We start from the raw sequence: 23,832 nt of genomic DNA, 5'->3' as shown, positions 1-23,832 counted from the left end.
TGGGATGTCCTTTCAAGCTTATCTAGAGACACAATTGCACTCTCCCTTCATGGCTGTCTGCAAGACAGTACTCCTGCATTTCTGCCACTCTGCTTTTGATGGTCACAGCTCCATAAGACCAGGAGAGATTTTAGGACAAAGGCAGTACTGCAGGTCCATGATGGGTATATCCTGATAGGTCTCCTTGAGGACCATACCTGGCCTGGCCAATCTTACACAGCCATTACTATCTGGTTAATGCCCTCTTGATGCTGTGGAAGCTCCCTTTCTAAAGGCAAAGTTTGTGCCCTGCAGTGTTCCAGGTCTTTGCAGATTGTAGCTTTTTTGCATGTGACCCTCCTAGCTTAGAAGGCGGAGTCTGGCATACATTCCTCTTACGTGATTGGTTTTTCTCCAAACTGGAATTGTTCTAGACAGCTATGCAAACCCCAGCTGTGAAGGCTCCAAACGTTAGATTTATTTAGGCACAGGTTGTCAAAGCCCCCAAACTTCAGTGGCTGAACAGGCCTGGTTAAGCGTTTATTGTGTTTTTTAAGTTGATTAGTCAAAGCTGACAGTGTTAAGCAGATTTGACAGCCTGCAAATCTATTCCCAATCCTGTCTACTATACTCTTAAGCCAACAATGGTACAAGGATGAGTTACTAGTCATTAATTATGGTATTGTCCTAGGAATAAGGCTTGGAGCCGTTGTACAACTGAGTATTGCTTGTGGCATGATACAGATATGTACGCTAATGCCATCGCAGTTATTTTCACAATTGCGTTCTGTGTGAAATCATATGCCGAGGTCCCCAAGCTTACCCGAGCATAGGGATGCCTACTGCTGCCTTCTCAGAATTATCTGACAATGGCCACCAACGCAAACATCGGGAACATCAATTGCATGCAGCTCTTGCGGCAGTTCTGACCTTTCTCATACACTGCGTCTCTCCTGACACGCCGAGAGCTCTCATGCTGTGAAGGGGACTGCGATGGCTAATTTGCAGTATGCACGCCCATGAAATGGCATTTAAACGGTCAGACAGGCCTGCAACTCCTTAACCACTACCCCGTTCCCACAATCGACAACTACCTGTCACTCACTTTGTAAGTGAATCCTCAGAGCGTAATTGCAAAACAATCAATGCGCAGGGCGGCTTTCCTGCGTCGGCATTCTGTTGGGATTATGAACACATCCCCCGTGATGAACCCTAGTCACAGGGGGAGGGTTAGGCTGCAAGGAGGGGTAGTTAGGCTGTAGGAAGGGAGGGTTAGGTTTAGGCACTGGGCGGGGGGGGGGTTAGGATACCAACTGACAAGTGATATCCTAACACTGTTGAGATGCCCACTGTATGGGCCAGCAGTGTCATTCACTAAATGGTGTCACGGATAGTGCAAGGGGGAACAGGAAGGAGGAGGGCCCTGCATATGACAGGGCCATGCATATTGCTTAGAACAGTTTTAAGTTATGGGGAGGGCTAGTAATGTACATTTTAAGTGCACATTTAAGCTTAGGAGAATGGTATTGTATTGAATATTCACCGAGAAAAGTAATTCAATATTTGGGAGTGCACTTGCAAATGTATTAAAACTGAACTATCAAATTAATTTTAAATGCATTATTTCTTAGCCTCTATTTAAAATCGGCAAAAAAATAATAGTAAAGTAGGACATAAATGAATATAAGTGTGCCCTGGCTGATGTTCTTGGTTTAAAAAAGTTAATAATCTGAATATATCAGTCTCGCTGTGCTGTTGCAATGTTGAGACTGGTAGAGAGTCTGGTTAGGTGAAGGAGTCAGTGGAACCTAGAGTGATATCTCTGAAGTTTAGTGAGAGAAAGTGACCAAGGTTGTGGTGCAGTGGCAGTCAGAGGATTGGTGAGATTCGGAGGGAAGCTGGACAGAAATGAGCTTAGATACAGTATGTAGGGGGAGAAGTGGGAGCCAGTGAAGCTGGATACCGACGGGGAAAGCAGATGCCGTACGTCAAGAAAAGAAAATGAGAAGCAGCAGTAGCAAGGATAGATGTGGGGACAGGTTAGAAGAGAGTGGGAGGCCAGTGAAGAGGAGGATAGTAAGAAAAGATGAAACAGTGATAAGCGTTTTGGATGCATGGGAGTAAGGAAGACCCGCACTCTAGAGATGGGATGTAGTTATAATACCGACAGTTGGGATGCCGCCAACAGAATCCTGACAGCTGTCAGAATCATGGCAACAGCATCCCAACTATTCATGTACCAATGGTAAGTACTTGGGTTAGGGGGAGGGTTAGGCACTAAGGTGGCGGGTTATGGTGTGAGGGAGGTTGGGTTTAGGCACTAGGAGAGGAGGGTTTGGTTTAGGCAGTGGGATGGTTAGGATACTGAACAACACGTCTTTGTATCCTAACCCTGTCGGGATGCCGGCATTTGGCTTCTGACCGCCGGGTTCCCGTAAGCCGGCATCCTGTACCCGATCCCTAGAGAAGTGAGGGTGACTTGCTGACTACTAGGGGGCTATAAGGTCCTGTAGGTGAAGGGGAAATAGCCTTGTTTGTTTAAATCAGGCTATTTCCCCTTCAGTGTAAAGAACTGATCGCTAGTGGGCTAAAAGGTCCAGTCCCCTTCACATGCAGGACCTGACCACTAGGGGGCTAAAGAGGTCCTTTCAGCGAAGAGGAAAGAGCCCTGTTTACACAAATATGGCTGGTTCCCCTTCATATGCAGGACCTGACCACTAGGGGGCAAAAAGGAGCAGTCCCCTTCATATGCAGGACCTGACCACTAGGGGGCTAAAAGATGCAGTCCCCTTCATATGCAGGACCTGACCACTAGGGGGCTAACAAGGTCCTTTCTGCGAAGGGGAAATAGCTCTGTTTGTGAAGATATGGCTAGTTCCCCTTCGCATGCAAGACCGAACCACTAGGGGGCTAATGAGGTCCTTTCAGCGAAGAGGAAAAAGCCCTGTTTACACAAATATGGCTGGTTCTCCTTCATATGCAGGAACTGACCAGAATGGGGCCATAGGGTCCTTTCAGCGAAGAGGAAATAGCCCGATATGTGTACACATGGCTAGTTCCCCTTCACATGCAGGACTTGTCCACTAGGGGGCTGATGAGATCCTTTCAGCGAAGGGGAAAGAGCCCTGTTTACACAAATATGGCTGGTTCCCCTTCATATGCAGGACCTGACCACTAGGGGGCTAAAAGGTCCTTATGGTGAAGGGGAAATAGCCTACTAATTTAAAGTTTTCTAATTCCCCTTCGCCATAAGGACCAGGTCCCTGCCGCGAAGGGGAAATATACACAACCCTCTCCTTAATGGCTGCCTCTGCCCCCGCTGGGATACCTCTGTTCCGCTGCAGCAGTGGCTGTGCTGAGCAGCATGGAGCTGTATGACACTGGCTGCACACATACTGCGTATCAGGTACAGAGCCCCCGGGGCCGGGTGACTGAGGTTAGTAATTGCTGTCAGTGTCCGGAGAGAGTGAGGCGCGGGGTGCCGGTGTTAGTGTCTCTCTATGCAGAGGTCAGTCTCAGCCTGCAACTCCCGGCTCCTTCATGCCTTATCGCTCCTTACACGCTGTGTCCCAGCCCCAGTATGTGTGCAGCCAGTGTCATACAGCCCCATGCTGCTCAGCACAGCCACTGCCGCAGAGGCATCCCAGCGGGGGCAGAGGCAGCCATTAAGGAGAGGCGGGCGTTCGAATCTGGCGCTGCCCCCAGCAAGCCAATAGATGGCAGCCATGGCGGGCCAATTGCGGCCCCGCTGCGTCTCATCTAGCCCCACCTTCTGCGTCTGACGTCAGACGCTACCGGTAGGTAGAGCCAATCAGTCGGCGGCAGAGCAAATAAAAACACCGTGTGGCAAAGGCTCCTGCGCGCGGGAAAGAGACCGGAACTCGTCGCGAGCAACAGAGACGGTGACGCCGGCGGCTGCGTGAAGAAATGAAGGAGCGGCCGAAGAATGCAAGTGAGGAGCGGAGAGTGCTGCAGGGGTGGGATGAAAAGAGCTTACGAAGCTCCCCCCCCGCAGCCTCTCCCATCGCACAGGTAGTCTCTGTTATTAAAGCCTTCCTAGATCATCCGGGTAGTCGGGCACTAGACCCGTGGCCACAGTCAGGCATTAGGCCTGTGGGGAATTAGGCGGGCACTAGGCCCGTGCTCTGTAGAGGGCCCTAGACCCTTTAGGTTGGTGTTGTCCATTTAGGTGTATAACCTGGGTGCTATGCCCAGGTCACAAATTGTGCCATCGTTAGGTGGGCTCTAGGTCTGTGGCCAGAGAGGTGGGCACTAGGCCCAGATAACAATAAAGCCACCTTGTTACTGAACTGGGCACTAGGCGTAGTTCTCATAAGGTACCAAAAGGCAGAATCTAGGCCTGAACCCATTATGAGTGGCTCTGAGCGTTAGACCCTGACCACTACTGTAAGTAGACACGCGCCTAAGCCCCATAGAATAAAATGACCCTGGCATTAGGCCCAAGTCCCCTTTTTTGTGCACTGCAGTTAGGCCCGAAAGACCTGAGCCCAGTACATAAAGTGGTCCTGGACATTGGGTCCAGGTCACTAGGTTAAGCTGTAAGTAGGCAGGCCTGAGCCTGTGTGAGTGACTGGGCATTAGGCCCAGGTTACAATATAATTATGATCTTCACTTGAAACCTGGTGTGGGTAAATGCATTGAAAAGGCAGGTAATCTTATTAAATTCATTGAATAAGCCGGAAATCTTATTAAATAAGCCGGAAACCATAGTAAATGCATTGAAAAAGCCGGAAGCCATGAAAAGTGTATTGAAAAAGCCGGAAACCATGGTAAATGTATTGAAAAAGCCGGAAACCATGAAAAGTGTATTGAAAAAGCCGGAAACCATGGTAAATGTATTGAAAAAGCCGGAAATCTTATTAAATGTATCGAAAAAGCCGGAAACTATGAAAAGTGTATTGAAAAAGCCGGAAATTAAATGTATTCAAAAAGCCGGAAACCATGAAAAGTGTATTGAAAAAGCCGGAAATTAAATGTATTGAAAAAGCCAGAAACCATGAAAAGAGTATTGAAAAAGCCGGAAATTATATGTATTGAAAAAGCCGGAAACCATGAAAAGTGTATTGAAAATGCCGGAAAGCATATTAAATGTATTGAAAAAGCCGGAAACCATAGTAAATTTAGTGAAAAATCCGGAAATCTTATTAAATGCGTTGAAAAAGCCGGAAACCATGAAAAGTGTATTGAAAAAGCCGGAAAGCTTATTAAATGTATTGAAAAAGCTGGAAACCATAGTAAATGTAGTGAAAAAGCCGGAAACCATAGTAAATGTAGTGAAAAAGCCGGAAAGCTTATTAAATGTATTGAAAAAGCCGGAAACCATAGTAAATGTAGTGAAAAAGCCGGAAATCTTATTAAATGCATTGAAAAAGCCGGAAACCATGGTAAATGTATTGAAAAAGCCGGAAATCTTATTAAATGCATTGAAAAAGCCGGAAATCTTATTAAATGCATTGAAAAAGCCGGAAATCTTATTAAATGTATTGAAAAAGCCGGAAACCATGAAAAGTGTATTGAAAAAGCCGGAAATTAAATGTATTGAAAAAGCCGGAAACCATGAAAAGTGTATTGAAAAAGCCAGAAATTAAATGTATTGAAAAAGCCGGAAACCATAGAAAAGTGTATTGAAAAAGCCGGAAATTAAATGTATTGAAAAAGCCGGAAACCATGAAAAGTGTATTGAAAAAGGCGGAAATTAAATGTATTGAAAAAGCCGGAAACCATGAAAAGTGTATTGAAAAAGCCGGAAATTAAATGTATTGAAAAAGCCGGAAACCATGAAAAGTGTATTGAAAAAGCCGGAAATTAAATGTATTGAAAAAGCCGGAAACCATGAAAAGTGTATTGAAAAAGCCGGAAATTAAATGTATTGAAAAAGCCGGAAACCATGAAAAGTGTATTGAAAAAGCCGGAAATCTTATTAAATGCATTGAAAAAGCTGGAAACAATAGTAAATTTTGTGAAAAAGCCGGAAACCATAGTAAATGTAGTGAAAAAGCCGGAAAGCTTATTAAATGTATTGAAAAAGCCGGAAACCATAGTAAATGTAGTGAAAAAGCCGGAAATCTTATTAAATGCATTGAAAATGCGGGAAACCATGGTAAATGTATTGAAAAAGCCGGAAATCTTATTAAATGCATTGAAAAAGCCGGAAATCTTATTAAATGCATTGAAAAAGCCGGAAATCTTATTAAATGTATTGAAAAAGCCGGAAACCATGAAAAGTGTATTGAAAAAGCCGGAAATTAAATGTATTGAAAAAGCCGGAAACCATGAAAAGTGTATTGAAAAAGCCGGAAACCATGAAAAGTGTATTGAAAAAGCCGGAAATCTTATTAAATGCATTGAAAAAGCTGGAAACCATAGTAAATGTAGTGAAAAAGCTGGAAACCATAGTAAATGTAGTGAAAAAGCCGGAAATCTTATTAAATGCATTGAATAAGCCGGAAACCATGTAAAGTGTATTGAAAAAATCTGGAAATCATATTAAGGGCCAGATCCAACTAGGTGTAAAAAGCTGCAGTTTGTCAAAGTTTACAATTGTGCAAACTTTTCACCAAAAATGTGTCATGCTTTCCTATTAGCTGCGGCTTTTCGTACATGCAAATTTTTTAGATTTTTTTAATACATGTGCTATGATTTCTGGCTTTTTCAATACATGTAATATGATTTCCGGCTTTTCTAATACATTTACTATGGATTTTTGGCTTTTTCGATACATGTAATATGATTTCCGGCTTTTCTAATACATTTACTATGGATTTTCGGCTTTTCTAATACATTTGTCATGATTTCCGGCTTTTTCAATACATATACTATAATTTCCGGCTTTTCTAATACATTTACTATAGATTTCCGGCTTTTTCGATACATGTAATATAATTTCTGGCTTTTCTAATGCATTTACTATGTTTCCGGCTTTTACCCTCTTCCCTTGGAATCCAAAATTCATTTTCTATTTGGAGTGGTTCTCTGCTGTGGTGTGTTGGTCTGGCACAGGAGGAGGAAGCCTGATTTCCCAAACATCTCTGCTGGGCTGCCAGATGACAGCCATTCCTGCCAGGATCCTTTTTGTGGCATAGGAAGCTCTCTTCAGCTCAGGCAGCATGTGTCTCTCATATACAGTATACTCACAATTTTGGTACATTCTAGGAAAGACATTGCTGCAGCACAGCTGTCTGCAAGTATTTTTACTGGAATTAAATTGACTTTAATGTGCCCCCCCCCCCCTCTGTACGGTTACCTGATTGCTTACTTGGCAGTGGATGCACTCTCACTGTCTAATTATTGCAGCTCATATTTCCAAGCAGTTGATGGAAAATAGATATTTATAATACAAAGTGAAGCCTAGCCAGGAATCCTGTTATTATAATAGAGGCGGGACAGACTGTGGTATCCTGTTATTATTTAAGGAAGCTGACCCTGGTGTCCTGCTGTTATAATAATGTTGCTGCAGGCTGTGGTGTACAAAGCTAGCACATGTTTATTATAGCAACTACCGTAAAAAATGTATTATATATTGTACTCTCACCAGGTGCTCCCTATTCCTATTTTCCCATGTTTGTACCCCTTCTGTGCTCTCATGTACCCCCTCTTACCCTCTCTCCATGTCTGTGCCCCCTCTTACCCTCTCTCCATGTCTGTGCCCCCTCTTACCCTCTCTCCCTGTCTCTGCCCCCTCTTACCCTCTCTCCGTGTCTGTGCCACCAGCTCACCCTCTCTCCGTGTCTGTACCCCATCTGATCACCCTCTCCATGTCTGTACCCCATCTGCTCACTCTCTCTTTCCATGTCTGTACCCCATCTGATCACCCTCTCCATGTCTGTACCCCATCTGCTCTTTAATGAACTGACAAGCAGTAAGAAGTAAGAGATCTAAAATAAAAATTGTTCCTCCCCTACAGCCATACCGCACTGGACATTACCAATCTCATCTTGTAAGCTATGCAGTGTCGGGCTTTGTTAGTACTTGGATGGGAGACCACCTGGGGATACCAGGTGCTGTAGGTGATTTTATACTGCCATAACAGTCGCCTCTGACTATTTACATTTATTTTATTAACTCTTTAATGAACTGACAAGCGGTAAGAACTTGTAAGATCTAAAATAAAAATTGTTCCTCCCCTACAGCCACACCACACTGGACATGCCCAATCTCGTCGGATCTTGGAAGCTATGCTGTGTTGGACCTGGTTACTACTTGTTACCTGACAGTACTTCAAAGGTTAGTAGCAATTATGTAGTTGGCAAAAACAATGGTATTTTAATCGGATATATCGTCTTGTCCTCTGCAGTGCGTATCTAATTGAGTCCCCTTGTCTTGTATAGATATTAGTTTGTTAGGAGCAGCACATAGCAAATTAAGTTAAAAGCGTACGTAGCAAGCATGTATACGAGTAACTTTTCTTAGTAAGTTACCACATCTACTTTACTTGATCTCCGGTGTTTGAGCGTGGCCACGCTAGCATAAATGCTTGTTGTTCCATATATTACGTTTGCTGTATTAGAAAAGCTGTCACTGTATGTGAAGAGGTTGAACGGCTCTGTGTGCTCCCAAGTGTAACGAGCAGTTTGCTTGTTTCAGCTACACCTGCAGCTAAGAGCGTTGGGGTGGAAGTCTGGGGTGCTCTGAGAATGCTTTGCATTTCGGAACTTGTTACATCTGTCAGCATCGCATACTCTATAGAAACCCAGATATCTGCTGCTAATCCTTTATGATTCTTTAGGGGGATCTTTGAATGATAAATGGGCCCCTTTATGTTTAGTGTGCATTGTACGATTGTTTCAGCATTTCACATATAAACTGTTAATTTCGATTATTGGTGCTGTAGGTCAAGAACGAAAATCTTTGCTTCAGTCTCCCTATAATGAGCAGTGTGTTTGCATTCTTGATGATCTGCCCATATTTACTATGCATTTTACTGATTACCTCATCATCCTTATGGGCGTACATATGCAAATTCAATGTGAATGAGTATAGACTACGTGTAAACATACAGTAGAGCACCATATAGGAATCTGAGTTATGTAATTTTTTATTTTTAAAACCACTAATTTGTCTCCGCCTTTACCATCACCAGGGCCCACGTGGCTCAAAAGTCCATTTTAGAGGGGCTACACCAGAGATAAAGTACCTCAATGTTTACTACAGTATACATTAATGTACTACTTATAGTTCATTGTGGATGTGAAGATTTTAGAATATATTCAACAGCTCTGTATATTAGTGTTGTAATCCTTTTTTTATTTTTTATTTTTTTCCTCTTCCTCCCCACAGAACAAGTTCTTCAAATAGCCCTCTTTCAGTTTTCGGTTCACGTATTGACTGTTTTTCTATATTTTGTTGCTTTTTAAAATAAACTTTTTTTTTCTACACCGTTTTTTGTCTTTCAATTTAACAGTATACAGTAGAAAAAAATATTGTAAAGTAACTTATTTTACAAATTTGAAAATAAAAACTCCGCACAAACACAGCTTGGGTGTAATGACGACAGATGTAGGGGATGCAGCTGCTATGGGGTCCAGAGCTGATGTGGGCCCATCTTCCAGGTCAAACTTATATATATATACATTTTTCATTATTGGGTGGTACATAGGGACCCTTACAAATCTTTTAGTATAGGGCCTCAATGTACTGTGCCTATTGTAGTTACACGCCTGGCTGAAGGTTTAAAAAATTTGCACTCTTAAAGGAACTGGACAATGCTCTACATACAGTAGGATAGTGCTGTAAAGGGTGTGCTGTAGATACTGTAAGCTTTATTAAAAATCAAATAGTGATGCTCTTAATCAAACAGGGATCTAGAGTGAATTCACAGCAGCTGACATACAGAGGAGACTGCCACAAAACCTCTCTCAAAAGGCACAATGATAATATAAGTGTCTGCGCTTGGGATCACTAAAGCAAAAAAAAAGCAGAATAGAGCAATACGTTTACCAAATGTTTAAGAATGAATTACACATAAAGAAAGAACGGCGGTTTCTGAATATTAAATGAACAATCAGCAGGTGCAGATAATCATCAGTACACACACAAGAAATGGATATATATCAATCCTGAAATTAAGTTTAAGAAAGGTCAAAATACATAAGATAGAGTCCTGCTTAGCAGAAAAAAGATGCTTGTGAGTCCTGATTGTAAAAGATTGTCACAATTGGCATGAGCATGGTGATATAGATGCTTTCCTGTTTCCAGAGGGAAAGCCAGGAAGAAAAGGGTATTCCTAAGCACAATAGACTCACCGCTCCCCGTCTGCTAAACAGTGGTAATCCCGAATATCCCTGGAGGCTTGTATGGTGTTAGTGGTAGTGTGGATGCAGTGTGCCTCTTGTGAGAACCAAGGTTGTTACACTGCGTGGGGGAAATAGTGAATCTCCTGTGTTGAGCTGGAGAACACTGGTACAGTGCAGTCTCCCTCCGGCAAAGGCACATGCAGCGGGGATGCCGATTACAACAGGCAGGTCTGCCGCTCACCGTGGATGCAACCCACAGGGGGTCTAGAAATTCCAGCAAGGAGCCTGGATACTCCGGTTAATCCTTGTTGTATGCACTGCAACCAGGGTGTGAGGCAGTGGATGGATAAATCCCGGCTGGAAAAGGTCTCCGAGTAATCTGTTTGAAGTTTCACAGGAACAAATGCAGGTCTCAGAGCTCTCCTTTGCACAGGTGTCTGAGCTCTCTCAAAGCGTTTCTCCCCTCTCACAGGGGTTTTATCAAAAGGCTGAGAGGGTGAGCTTTATTGTCCACAGACGCAATATGTATATGAAAGCTGTACTGTAGCTGTTAGTGTTGGTGCAAATAACAGGTCTAGTTGTCTGAAGAAACCAAGAACAGATGATTGGAGTCCAGGGGCAGAGAGACCAAGGAGGATGTGTGGCACGTGTGCAAGTACAGTAGATGAGAACACGAGTGAGGAAGGCCCTGCTCATGGAGCTTACAGTCTAAAGGGAAGCGCAATATACTGTATAAGGAGTGAGCCAGTGTACAGTAAAGGGAGCTAAGGGCAGAAAGCAGGAGTGAGTATTGACGGGTGACAGGGTGAAGTGGTGGACAGATATGCTTTTATGGACAGGTGGGCTTTTTGGCGCCTGCTTGAAGCAATGCAGGTTGGGGGGATAGTCTGATGGAACGAGGGAGATTGTTCCAATGGTGTGGGCAGCTCGGGGGACATACAGTAACATGTCTACTCTTTACTGCCTACTTTACTGACACTACAATATGTCAGTCTTTCATACTCTGTACTCAGGCTTCCTAACATTTCATATATCACAACGTGTGGATCTTTGAGTTCTAGTGAGACTAAAATACTGTACACCACTAGTTCTGAAACTCGGTCCTCAGGACCCCAAACGGTGCATGTTTTCCAGGTCTCCTCACAGAATCACAGGTGAACTAATTAGCTCCAACTGTGGATCTTCTAAAAAATCTGAGTAATGACTATATCTGTGCACCTGCTAGGTGACCTGGAAAACGTGACCTATGTGGGGTCCTGAGGCCCGTGTTTGAGAACCACTGCTTTACACAATAGCAACAGCTTTCAAATCTGGAAAATGAGAACTGTTAGGGCTACTTCGCACACCACGGTTTTGTCCGTCACACTTTTTTTTACCATTTTACTTTAGTGGAAGTAACACATAAATTAAGTTGCCGTGTTATAGCTGTGATAACCACTTAGACAGCTGCCATTCACTGTTTCAGTGTTAAAGTTTGATTAGAGATACCAACACACGGCACTAAACCGTGTGAATGGGACTGATCCACAGGGAAAATAGTCAGGTTTTTCTTCTTCCTCCATTAGAGGGCATAGTGATGACTCTGAGTATAGCCTGGAGAGTAGAGTCTGGGCACAAAACGGTTCATGAAATTTGCAAACAAGCTCAGGCTCCTCTCCTCTATACACCGGCCCCAGGCACTGGAACCTCAGTTTTTAGTTTGGTGCCAAGGCAGGAGCAGGGCACCATTTTCAGGGGGGGGATGTTTTTATGTCTTCCTATATTTTACTTTTAGTTTTATAGTGTTTACTACAAAGAGTGGGCAGTGTAAGGTGTCCTATAGCCGGTGGCCACAGCACTGGCTTACACCGCCGGAGCAGGAGACCTCCGGCGAAGCTGACAGTGGAGGCTCCTGGTCTGACCGTACTGCCCACTAGACCACCAGGGAATATTACATGGGCAGGGGGCTGCTTGATGGCAGTGGCAGCCATTTCCCTGGGGTTCTATCAGCCGGGGGAGATGGGTGCTTTCCTGTAGCCCTTCCCCCAACCCTGGTGCGCACTCTCCCTCAGTGGCCAGCAAGCCCCAGGCAGATTTGCTCCTCACTGAGCGGGCATTTTACCACAATGCTTGCCCCTGTCCTGGACAGAGAAGTGGGCTCCAGTCTCCTTTCATACCATGCTCCCAGCAGCTAGCTAGTTAAATTGTTCCTTCCTGCTACTTGTGGCCGGCTTGTTGAGCTTCATTAGCCCATATTCTGCATTCAGCTGTGTGTTTTTTTTTTTTTTTAATAAGTGTACCTTGCCTGTGTCCTTGTACCTGCTGTGGTTACTGGTCACTGGAACATCCTTGGCATCCTTGCGCCCTCGTGTATTATTGGTGTGTGGAGGTTCTATTTCAGGGTCAATAGGGGGTCCACAGGGTTGATCTTGGGGGGTTTAGCTGGATCTGGATCCACAGGCACCACACAGTTAAAGCTTTGCTGCTTCCAGGATGCACTACACCCTGCTAGCGACGCAAGTTACAGATCTGGAGATCGCGGTGGGACTAGCCGGGCTCTGGGGACTCCCACGACTACTGCCGGATTGCCGGGGATCAGGTAAGCCGCGGTGACCCGCGTGTATATGCTGTCGCATGCCTCCAGTCTCTGGGGACATACCGGAGGCGCTAGCAGTGACGGCGGGCTCCCCCTCTCCGGAGGAATACACCGCGGGACCACTAGACCACCAGGGAATAATGCCGGCAGCGGGAGCCATCGTTCCTGGGGTTAATTGCTATCCAGGGAAGGCAGCCTTCCCTGTCTAGTGGCTCCTCCCCTCAGCTCAGCGTGCCTTTCCGCTCGGGTCTGGCGACACTGAGCTGCATTCTTCCTGCGGCCACTCCTCTGAGGTTTTCAGCGGCCATCTTCTCTGGCAGCACCGCAGAACTCCCAGGCAGTGCGTGGACCTGTTCCCCTGTGTACCTCTCCCCTGGTAGGACAGCATACACAGCTTTATAGCCCTCCCAGACACTGAATCTGGGCAGGTTGATTGTAGTGACAAGGTGCAGTGAGTATTAACTTTCTGCATTGTATGTGACTATTGTTAGTGCTGACTGTCTGCTTTTTTCTACTTACTGTCAGTCTATACCTATCCCTTCTACAGCCCTGCAGGTGTGCGGGGAAGGGTTTTTTTCGGACCTCACTTATATAAATTCACGTATTTGTGAGGTCGGTCACATACAGTTGTGGGCTTGTGTGCTCAATACTTGTGGGTGCGCAGGAGTCCAACACTGAACTTCCCTATTGTGTTATATATATTTGTATAATATATATTTTGTCATGTCTGATGAGGAAGTTGAGCGCTCCGCGGCTCCTACTTTGTTCTCCTGCAGATGCTGCATCACAGGTGTTAATCAGGAGGATTAATCTCAGGATGGGCTGTGTGTGCGGTGCCAGCAGTTACCTGGTCCCTCTAACCCCCCAATTTTGCAGGACCCTCCTTGGGTGGTATTTTTCAAGGCGTTGGCTTCCATCGTGGACCATCTGGTGGTCCCGACTGCTCTCCCCATAGGGGGTTGCCCCAACTAGCCATCCTCCTTTCCCGGGTATACTGCATTTATTGCAGTCTCCCTCTGGGTCTCAGACTGTTAGTCCATATACGGGGTTTACCTATGTATATCCAGTCTCCTCCAGTGACACAGCAGTCTGTTATTCCCTTTCAGGGTCCCCATCAGGCGGCTCAACCACCATGGGTGGATGTGTTCTCCAGGTTAGTCTAGAGTTTGGTGGCCTCTTATTCGGCCTTTCAAACTTACGTAGTGACAAGCCTTAGAAGGCGTCTAAACGCCCCGTTATGTCATCCCAGTCCGTGCAAATATCAGACTCTGAGATGTCCTCGGATGATGGGGAATTGCTTGGGGACTCTGACTCGGGATCCCCTGTCCGGGAGGTGGAAACTAAGTCTCCCATTAATGTGCCGGCTTTGGTTAGGACGGTGCGGTCCATTCTTGATATAGAGGATGACGCACCAGCTCCTAAACCCAAGTATCCAAATTTCAAACAGACAAAAGTGACTTTGGCTGTTTGTCCCCTATCTGACCAGCTGACTGATCATATGGTGGAGGCCCGACAGTCGCCTAATAAGAGGTTCCAGCCGCAGAAACGTTTAGCGCCTAGTTATCAGTTTCCTGCAGGTCATTGCCAAAAGTGGGAAACCCTGCACGAGGTGGATTCTCATTTTACTCGCTTAATCAAAAACGCTACCTTGCCTTTGCCGTCCATTTCATCCCTAAAGGATCCCACAGACAGGAAAGTGGAGACTTGTTTAAAATCTATCTATTCTCTCTCAGGGGCGGTGGCCCGTCCATTGAGAGCTGGGCCTATGTACTGGAAGATACTATTCCAGAGGATGCTCCGGAAATTTAGAGTGCTTTAGTGGGACCGATGAGGGATGCCACTTCCTATATTAAAGAAGTGTCTTTGGATGCCAGTCTCTTGACTTCCAGAGTATCGGCTGCAGAGGTGTCTGCTCGCCGGTCTTTGTGGCTGCGTTCTTGGAGAGCGGATGCGGATTCCAAGAAAGGCCTGAAGGCCCTTACCTTTTAATGGGGAGATATTTGGCCCAGACCTGGACAAAATTGTGGATACCCTGGCTAAGTTTAAGTCCGCTTTTCTACCTTCGTCATCTGCACATTCTAAGGCTAGGAACTCTGCATTTCGGTCCTTTCGTACTCCGGGAAAGCCAAAGGGACAGTCCTTCCCGAGGCAGTCAGCGACCAAGGTCGCCCCTAAGCCTAAGAAACAAGCGTGGAGTGCTAGACACCCTTCTTCCAAGCCGGAGGATAAACCTTCTGCCTGATGGGACGGGCCTCCCTCTGGGGGGATCCCAGAGTGGGAGGCAGACTTCTTCAATTCGCCCAGTGCTGGTACAACACCACCACGGATGCCTGGGTTCCTTGAAGTGGTCTCTCAGGGGTACGCCCTCTCCTTTCGTCACAGACCTTCCCATCAGTTCCTCTGCACGAATCTTTCAAAGGACAAGGCCTTGCAGATTCAGGAAGCAATTGAGTCCTTGCTGAAAGCAGGGGTTATTGTTCCCATTGCGCCTTCTCAACGTGGGACGGGTTACTATTACTGCCCATCTACGGAGCCAGGGTATACAGCTTCTGTTGTATCTGGACTACCTCCTATTGTTAGCAAGCTCTCCGGAGGTACTTCTACATCATCTACACCTGACGATTGCTTGTCTGCAAGCGCATGGGTGGCTGATAAATTGGAAGAAGTCCTCCCTGATTCCATCACAATGGATGTTTCATTTGGGAGCCTTGCTGGATTCTCATCAGCAAAAGATTTTTCTGACTCCGGAAAATATTTCCTCCTTACAACTGTGGGTACGCAGTTGCCTGAACAGTTGCCGAGTGTCTGATCCCTCAGCAATGAGGGTTCTGGGGTCCATGGTGTCGGCATTCGACATGGTGGAGTATGCCCAGTTCCATTCCAGGCCCGTGCAGGGGCTGATTCTATCCAAATGGAACGGGTTACCACACCGGATCAGGACTCAGATGCTCGTGTTGTCTCCGGAGGTGCGCCTGTCGCTAGCTTGGTGGCTTCAGACATCTCATCTCTCCAAGGGTCGCCCCTTTTGGATCCCAGAATGGGTGCGGCTCACGACAGATGCCAGTCTCCTGGGTTGGGGAGCAGTGACAGGTCCACTTTCACTTCTGGAACTTCGGGCCGTGTACAGGGCCTTCCAGGTGTCCGTCATGCTCTTCAAGGAAGGGCTGTGAAAGTTCAATCCAACAACGCCACCACGGTGGCGTATATCAACCATCAAGGGGGGACTCGCAGTTGAGTAGCGATGTCAGAGGTGTCACGCATCCTGGTTTCGGCAGAGTGCAACCTTCCAGCCATCTCTGCAGTCTTCATTCTGGGAGTCCTCAGTTGGGAGGCAGGCTTCCTCAGTCGTCACGACGTGCACCCTGGGGAATGGTCACTTCACCCAGAAGTACTTCAACAACTTGAGGACAGGTGGGGACTGCCGTAGGTGGACCTCATGGCCTCCCGTCACAATCACAAGCTACCCATGTACGGGTCCAGGACAAGAGGCATAGGCGGAAGCCTGGTGGACTTGCCGTCAGTGAAATGGACATTTCAGCTGGCGTATCTATTCCCTCAGATATCCCTGCTACCTCGGGTCCTTCGAAAAATTCAAACAGGACAGCGGCACGCTTCTGTTGGTGGCTCCAGCTTGGCCCAGACGTCCTTGGTACTCCGATCTTCGGAGCCTCTCCATTGACGCTCCGTTCCTTCTGCCTCAGCGTCGGGACCTGTTGTCTCAGGGGCCCTACATTTACCTGGATCTGGGTTGTCTGTCTTTGACGGCGTGGCACTTGAGACATGCGTCTTAAGGTCCTGGGGTTTTTCCAGCTCTGTCATCAGCATGATGCTTCAGGCGCGCAATCCTGCTTCCGCCAGGATTTACCAGAGTGTGGCATACTTTTTTCAGTGGTGTGAGTCCAGAAACTACGATCTGCAGGCATTTTGTTTTTCTAGGGTTTTGGCATTCCTTCAGTCTGGTTTGGAACTAGGCTTACGCCTAGCTTCTTTGAAAGTTCATGTGTCTGCACTGTGTGTGGTTCCAGTGTAGGATCGCTACTCTGCCAGATGTCCGCACCTTTTTCCAGGGGGTTCTCAGGATTCAGCCTCCCTTTGTTCCCCCTGTGGCTCCTTGGGATTTGGCAGTGGTGCTTCGAGCCCTACAGGGTCCTCCATTTGAACCTCTTGCGTCGGTGGAGCTCAAGTGGCTGACTGTTAAAACTGTTTTTCTCCTGGCTATTGCTTCGGCCAGGAGGGTGTCAGAATTGGGGGCGCTTTCCTGTCGTTCTCCTTTTCTGATTTTTCTACTTCAGGGTCCATAGGGTATCCACAGGATACCTTGGGGTATAGGTGATGACGTCAGGCATCGGGCACCATAGAGTTAAAGCTTTCAGCCTCCCAGGATGCACTAGGGTACCCCTCCTATACCCCGCCCCCGAGCCAAGGCATCTCAGTTTAGTTTGGTGCCCAGCCGGAGTCGGATGCACCTGTTAGAGGGGGCTAAGAAGAGCCCCTGAAGCTTTCTACAATGCAGCTGTGGCTGCACATCTGGAAGTATAGCATGGACAGTCAGTACTGACGTCCATGCTGTCTTCCCTACACCCCTGCCGGTACCAGAACGCCGGTACCAATCCGGGGATGCTGGTAAGCATCTGGGGTCACAGCTAGCGGTGACCCCAGATGTTTTGGGACCATGGCCGGATCTAAGGGGGACAGCAAGGTAAGCAGCGGGGCCCCGCGGTGGGACCCTGCTGAACATGGTCCACAGTCCCCAGGCAGGGGGCTCCCTGGGGACTGGCTGCAGCGTGGAGCCAGGTACTAACCTGCGCTTCCACTACCCCCCTGGGACAGCTGGACCGCGGCTGAGCAGTAGCGCTGTGGCGTCCCAGGGGTTAAATGCATGCCAGGGGAGCGCGCCTTCCCTGTCTCACAGCCGGCGCCTCCCCCGCTGCACACAGCCCTCTCTGCACACGCCGACTGGCCCTGTGGCAGCGCTCCTCCCCCAGGCCGGCCTCCTCTATGCTCCTCAGTGGCCATCTTCTGTAACGCATGGTGAAAGCTGCTGGAAGTGTAAGATCGGAGGCATCGTGGTCTGGGTCCCCCCGCATACCTCTCCTCCGCTTGGTCAGGTCTGTGTATGCAGCGCTGTGTCCTACCAGACTCTGTGTCTGTGTAGTTGAGTATCAGCGCTGATAGTGCAGGATTTAATTTGCTGTGCATTGTATGTGACTGTGCTAGCACTGCTGCTTGTACTTTTAATTTCTTACTGTCAGCCTTATCACTGCAGGGTGGTCTCTCGCTTTACTAACAAGTATTGGTGAGAGGGGTCACATACTTTCCATCATGTCTGAGAGTGACTTTCCTCTCCAGCTTCAGTGTACTACGTGTAAAGTACCTATAGCGGAGAGGGAAGGTAGCGCGGAGGGGCTTTGCCGGCAGTGTTATTTATTGGCGCGGCATATTACTGTCACAGCACCGGTACAGGAGCCGCCCTGGGCTTGTTTCGCCAAGGCGCTTACAACCCTGGTGGGCCAGTTAGCTCCGCAGCCCGCATTCTCACAGATGGGATTGTCCCAGCAGTCAGTGGTGTCGTCACCCATGCAGGGTTTCCCGAGGCAGTTGATGGTACCCCACAGTCTCCTTATTTCCCCTCCCCCGGTCTCCCAGGAGCCTGCGTGGGTTAATTCCCTGACTAGTTCTGTACAGCACTTGTCGGATGTGTGACAAGGGGAGTCTGTGTTGCGGCCACATAAGCGGCCGGTGGCGTCTATGTCTGCTCCTTATGAGGACGACGACGTGACGTCTGATGATGGGGAGATTCTGGATCTTTCTGACCAGGAACCTCTCCGTACTAAGGAGGCGGATGCTAGGTCCAAGGTATATATTCCTGGACTTATTCGGGCAGTCCGCACAGCTTTGGTGATTGAGGACGAAGATCCTCCGGTGTCCAAATCGAAATATGCCTTTTTTAAGGATATTAAGGGTGACGCCTCAGTGTTTCCTCTTTCGGGTCAGTTGGTGGACCATTTAGAAGAGGCGTGGAAACAGCCTGGCAAACGATACCAGCCGCAGAGGCGTTTGGCGGTGGCTTATCTGTTCGCAGATAGTTATTTTTCTAAGTGGGAATCCCCTCCACAGGTGGATTCTCATGTGACGCCTAGTCCGTAGTGCCACATTACCCATGCCATCCATGTCTTCCCTAAAGGATGCTACGGACCGCAAGGTGGAGATCTGCCTAAAGTCCGTTTATTCCCTTGCGGGGGGGGGGACAGCTAGGCCGGCTATGGCCATTTGTTGGGTTGCCAGAGCTATGGAGCGCTGGGCTGACACTTTGGAGGCGTCCTTCGATTCGAACTGTTCGGCTGAACAGCAATCTCCGGGATTCGGCCACTTATATCAACAGAGCGGCCTTAGATATCAGTACCCTGGCGTCTCGGATTTCTTCGGCAGCTGTAACTGCTCGTCGCACCTTATGGTTGCGATCTTGGAAGGCGGACGCTGATTCCAAAAAGGGCTTGGAAGTGTTGCCTTTTAATGGAGAAGTTCTATTTGGTCTGGACCTGGACAAAATTGTAGCCACGCTGGCGGCAGCCAAATCGGCATGTCTCCCGTCTGCTGCTGTTCCTTCCGGTTCAGGTACATCGTCCTTTCGGCCTTATAGGGCCCAGGGTAGGCCTAAAGCACAATCCTTTCCCCGGCAGGCTGGCCCCAAAAAATCGGCCAAGCCCCGGAAGCAGGCCTGGAGTACCAGGCGTCTGGCCCCTAAGCCAGATGACAAGCCTGCGGCCTGATGGTCCGGGCCTCCCTTTGGGGGATCCCAAAGTGGGAGGCCGCCTGATGCAGTTTGCCCGGTGTTGGTCAGTCACCACGACAGACACTTGGGTTCTCGAGGTGGTTTCTCACGGGTACGCCCTCTCCTTCCGGCACAGACCCCCGTCTCGATTCTTCACCACAGTTCTGCCATCAGACCGGAACAAAGCCTTGGAACTGCGGAAGGTCTTGCACACTGCTCCAGGCTGGAGTTATAGTGCCTGTTCCATTCTCCAAGAGGGGCCAGGGTTTCTATTCCAATCTCTTTTTGGTGCAGAAACCCAATGGGTCGTATCGTCTGATTCTCAACCTCAAAGCTCTCAACAAGTCTTTGCGGGTGCCGAAGTTTCGGATGGAGACCCTGTGGTCCATTATTCTGGCGCTGGAACCTGGGGACTACATGGTGTCGTTGGACATACAGGACGCTTACCTGCATGTCCCTATTCTTTTACGTTATCAACAGTTCCTCAGGTTTGCAATCCGCAACGACCACTTTCAGTTCCGGGCGTTGCCTTTTGGCCTGGCGACAGCACCACGTGTTTTCACCAAGGTGATGGCGGTCATGGCGGCTTCCCTGCGGCTCCAGGGAGTCCGCATGTTACCGTACTTGGACGACCTTCTCTTAGTGGCAGGATCTCCAGAGCTCCTTCTACGTCATTTGGACCTGACCATTGCGGCACTGCAACGGCATGGCTGGTTAATAAACTGGCAGAAGTCCACCCTGATCCCGTCTCAGCGGATTCTGCACCTCGGAGCCTTATTGGACTCCAGACAGCAAAGGATCTTTGTGACGGGGAAAAAGATCTCTGCCTTGCAGTTGAGGGTGCGCAGTTGTCTGCAGAGCCGCCGGGTGTCTCTGCACTCGGCAATGAGGTTACTGGGCTCCATGGTGTCGGTATCCGACATGGTGGAATATGCCCAGTTTCACTGCAGACCTCTGCAGCACCTGATCCTGTCCAAATGGAATGGACTGCCTCAGTCTCTGAAATCGCAGACGATGGTGCTCACTCCGGAGGTTCGCCTGTCCCTAGCCTGGTGGTTGCAGACGACCCATCTCAACAAGGGTCGTCCGTTCTGGGTGGCGAATTGGGTCCTGTTGACAACGGATGCCAGTCTTCGGGGCTGGAGAACAGTCTCGGGTCCACACTTGTTCCAGGGCAGGTGGACTCAGGCAGAAACAGAGCTTCCAATAAACATTTTGGAGCTCCGCGCGGTGTTCAATGCTCTCCAGCAGGCACATCAGGTTCTACAAGGTCACCCAGTGCAGGTCCAGTCGGACAACGCTACCGCCGTGGCCTACATAAATTGACAGGAAGGAACCCGAAGTCGGGTGGCTCTCGTAGAGGTGTCCCGAATCCTGGTATGGGTGGAGTGCAATCTCCCGGCCATATCAGCAATATTCATCCCGGGAGTGCTAAACTGGGAGGCGGACTTTCTCAGTTGACAGGATGTTCATCCGGGGGAATGGTCCCTGCACCCGGACGTTTTTCAACTGCTGGTGGACAGGTGGGGTCTTCCAGAGATCGACCTCATGGCGTCCCGGCACAACAACAAGTTGCCGATGTATGGGTCTCGCACAAGAGACGAAAAGGCGTCTCTGGTGGATGCTCTGTCCGTCCGGTGGATGTTCCAGTTCGCTTATCTGTTTCCTCCATTTTCCCTTCTTCCGCGGGCAATCCGGAAATTCGAACAGGAAGGAGGGACGCTTCTGTTGATAGCTCCCGCTTGGCCCAGACGGCACTGGTTCTCAGACCTTCAGGGTCTGTCCGTGGACAGTCCTCTGCGGTTGCCGCTACGACCGGACCTTCTGTCACAGGGTCCCTGTCTTCACCCGGACCTGACTCGGCTGTCTTTGACGGCATGGCTGTTGAGAAGGCCATGTTAAGGTCCAGGGGTTTTTCCAGCTCTGTAGTGCGAACCATGCTAAGAGCTCGGAAACCGTCTTCTGCGAGAATATACCATCGTGTGTGGCATACGTTCTTCCAGTGGTGTTGCCCGAGAGGTTATGCACCTCGGGAATTTCATCTGTCTAGAGTGCCAGCCTTCCTGCAAGCGGGACTGGACCATGGGCTTCGCCTTGCTTCTTTGAAGGTGCAGGTTTCTGCCCTGTCTGTTTGGTTCCATCGTAGGATTGCTACAATCTCTGATGTGCGCACCTTTATGCAAGGTGTTCTGCGAATTCAGCCGCCTTTTGTTCCACCTGTGGCGCCTTGGGACTTGGCTGTGGTCCTGAGGGCTCTCCAGGGACCGCCGTTTGAACCACTGGGCTCAGTGGATCTTAAATAGCTAACAGCTAAGACTGTTTTCCTTTTGGCCATCGCTCTGGCCAGACATGTTTCTGATTTAGGGGCTCTCTCTTGTAGACCCCCTTAATGATTTTTCATGGGAACAGGGCAGTGCTGCGCACTCGTCCTGAATTTCTTCCCAAAGTCGTTTCCCGGTTTCATATTAATGAAGAAATCGTTGTGCCGGCTTTTAACTCACCTGGTCTTTCAGTGGGTGAGGCCACTTTGGATGTTGTGCGGGCCTTAAGGACTTATGTTGACCGCACTTCTTCATTTAGGAAGTCGGACGCCTTGTTTGTCCTCTATGGCTTCCGTAAAAAGGGTTGGCCTGCTTCAAAACAAACTTTGGCAGCTTGGATCTGTATGGCCATTTCAGAAGCTTATCTTCATGAGGGCCTGCCGGTTCCATCCTCTGTGAAGGCTCATTCCACTAGGTCTGTGGGTCCTTCGTGGGCAGCTCGACGTGGTGCCTCTGCAGTCCAGATATGCAAGGCTTCCACCTGGTCCTCGGTCCATACATTTGTGAGGTATTACGCGTTTGACACCTTTGCCTCTCAGGATGCTTCCTTCGGGCGGCGGATTCTCCTTTCAGCACAGGAGCGTCCCCACCCTTGAAGGATACTGCTTTGGGACATCCCCAAGGTATCCTGTGGATACCCTATGGACCCTGAAGTAGAAAATATGAGATATGGTAAGAACTTACCCTTGTTATCTCTATTTCTATGAAGTCCATAGGGTTCCACAGGACTCCCGCCCTGTCGCACCTGTGCTGCAGATGGGCTTTACTCTGGTCACCGGTTTTTCCGTCTCCCTTTGGTGAGAATGTAATTCTTGTGTGTGTCCAGATCTTTTTTCTCTCTCTTCCTTCTCCTCCTCCGGCCTATGGCTTGGTACGTAACTGAGATGCCTTGGCTCGGGGGCGGGGTATAGGAGGGGGGACCCTAGCGCATCCTGGGAGGCTGAAAACTTAACTCTATGGTGCCCAATGCCTGATGTCATCACCTATACCCCAAGGTATCCTGTGGAACCCTATGGACTTCGTAGAAATAGAGATAACAAGGGTAAGTTCTTACCATATCTCATATTTTTTATTTCTGCACTTTTGTGTATCAGTTGCATTATTGTGTATGCGATTAGGCGCACAATAGCGTATACGTGTTTACGGTATTGCTGCCACCTGTTCAAACAAATTGTTTAAGATTGCATTGTTGTATTGATAGCATGATTACATTGTTTTGAGTCTCTTACTCATACTGCCATATCTGAGAAAAAGTCATTTCTTTTCTGTGCAGAAAAGGTGCATGATAGACGTATATTTGAGATGAGAATAGGGGTACTGTGTGTTCCCTATTGCTAGGGGTACTGTGTGTTCCCTATTGCTAGGGGTACTGTGTGTTCCCTATTGCTAGGGGTACTGTGTGTTCCCTAGGGTACACATAGCAGGTGTATTGCAGAATAGGGGTACTGTGTGTTCCCTAGAGTTAAAATCGGCTCTCAGTGTGATCGCAAAATCCATTGATCAGTTAGATTCTTTGGGCATTGCGATTGAACCGCACGGTTGGGGCAGACCGTGATTGTGAACTGAGTTGTGGTAGAGGAAATCACTGAAAAGGGAAAGGGTTATTGGAACTCTTAAATTCTAGCAGTGGAAAGTACTTGAAAAGGGATTTGGTTAGGGGTACTGTGTGTTCCATATCCGGAAGGCAGGTTATTGTATAGGCGGCATTCTGCTGCTTGTTGTGTAGGTTGACTGTAATGATTAGCGAGTTGGTTGTACACAGTAGGTGAAGGTGAGTGGACGCAGGCTGTGAATTCGTCCACCAGTCTAAATCTCTATTGAAAAGTTCAGAATTTTGGCCCAAGATGGGTGCTAAACAAACAGTGGAAATGTTAGATAATGCGCTGCTTTTGGAAGGACCAACAGGTTCCGCACGGCAAATAATGCATACAA

At 48.2% G+C, this 23,832-nt stretch overlaps 1 long non-coding RNA gene across 4 annotated transcripts in view; it reads left to right on the top strand.

The window, feature by feature from the left end:
- LOC148506531 (uncharacterized) overlaps positions 1–23,832 on the top strand; it is a 555,606-nt gene that overhangs the window by 18,186 nt on the left and 513,588 nt on the right. The window contains exons 2-3 of one of the 4 annotated variants that reach the window (XR_015869776.1): positions 8,130–8,223; positions 9,277–9,345. This is a non-coding gene — a long non-coding RNA (uncharacterized LOC148506531). Of the gene's footprint in view, positions 1–3,860; positions 4,012–7,962; positions 8,007–8,129; positions 8,224–9,276; positions 9,346–23,832 lie in introns of those variants that run through there. The other 3 variants (XR_015869777.1, XR_015869774.1, XR_015869775.1) reach the window with 3 other exon arrangements.

This window comes from Taudactylus pleione, unplaced genomic scaffold (genome assembly GCF_031769625.1).
Source record: "Taudactylus pleione unplaced genomic scaffold, aTauple2 ptg000400l, whole genome shotgun sequence".
Classification (NCBI taxonomy): Eukaryota; Metazoa; Chordata; class Amphibia; order Anura; family Myobatrachidae; genus Taudactylus; species Taudactylus pleione.
The sequence above is the reverse complement of the archived record's forward strand: the minus strand, read 5'-3'. Positions and strand labels throughout refer to the sequence as shown.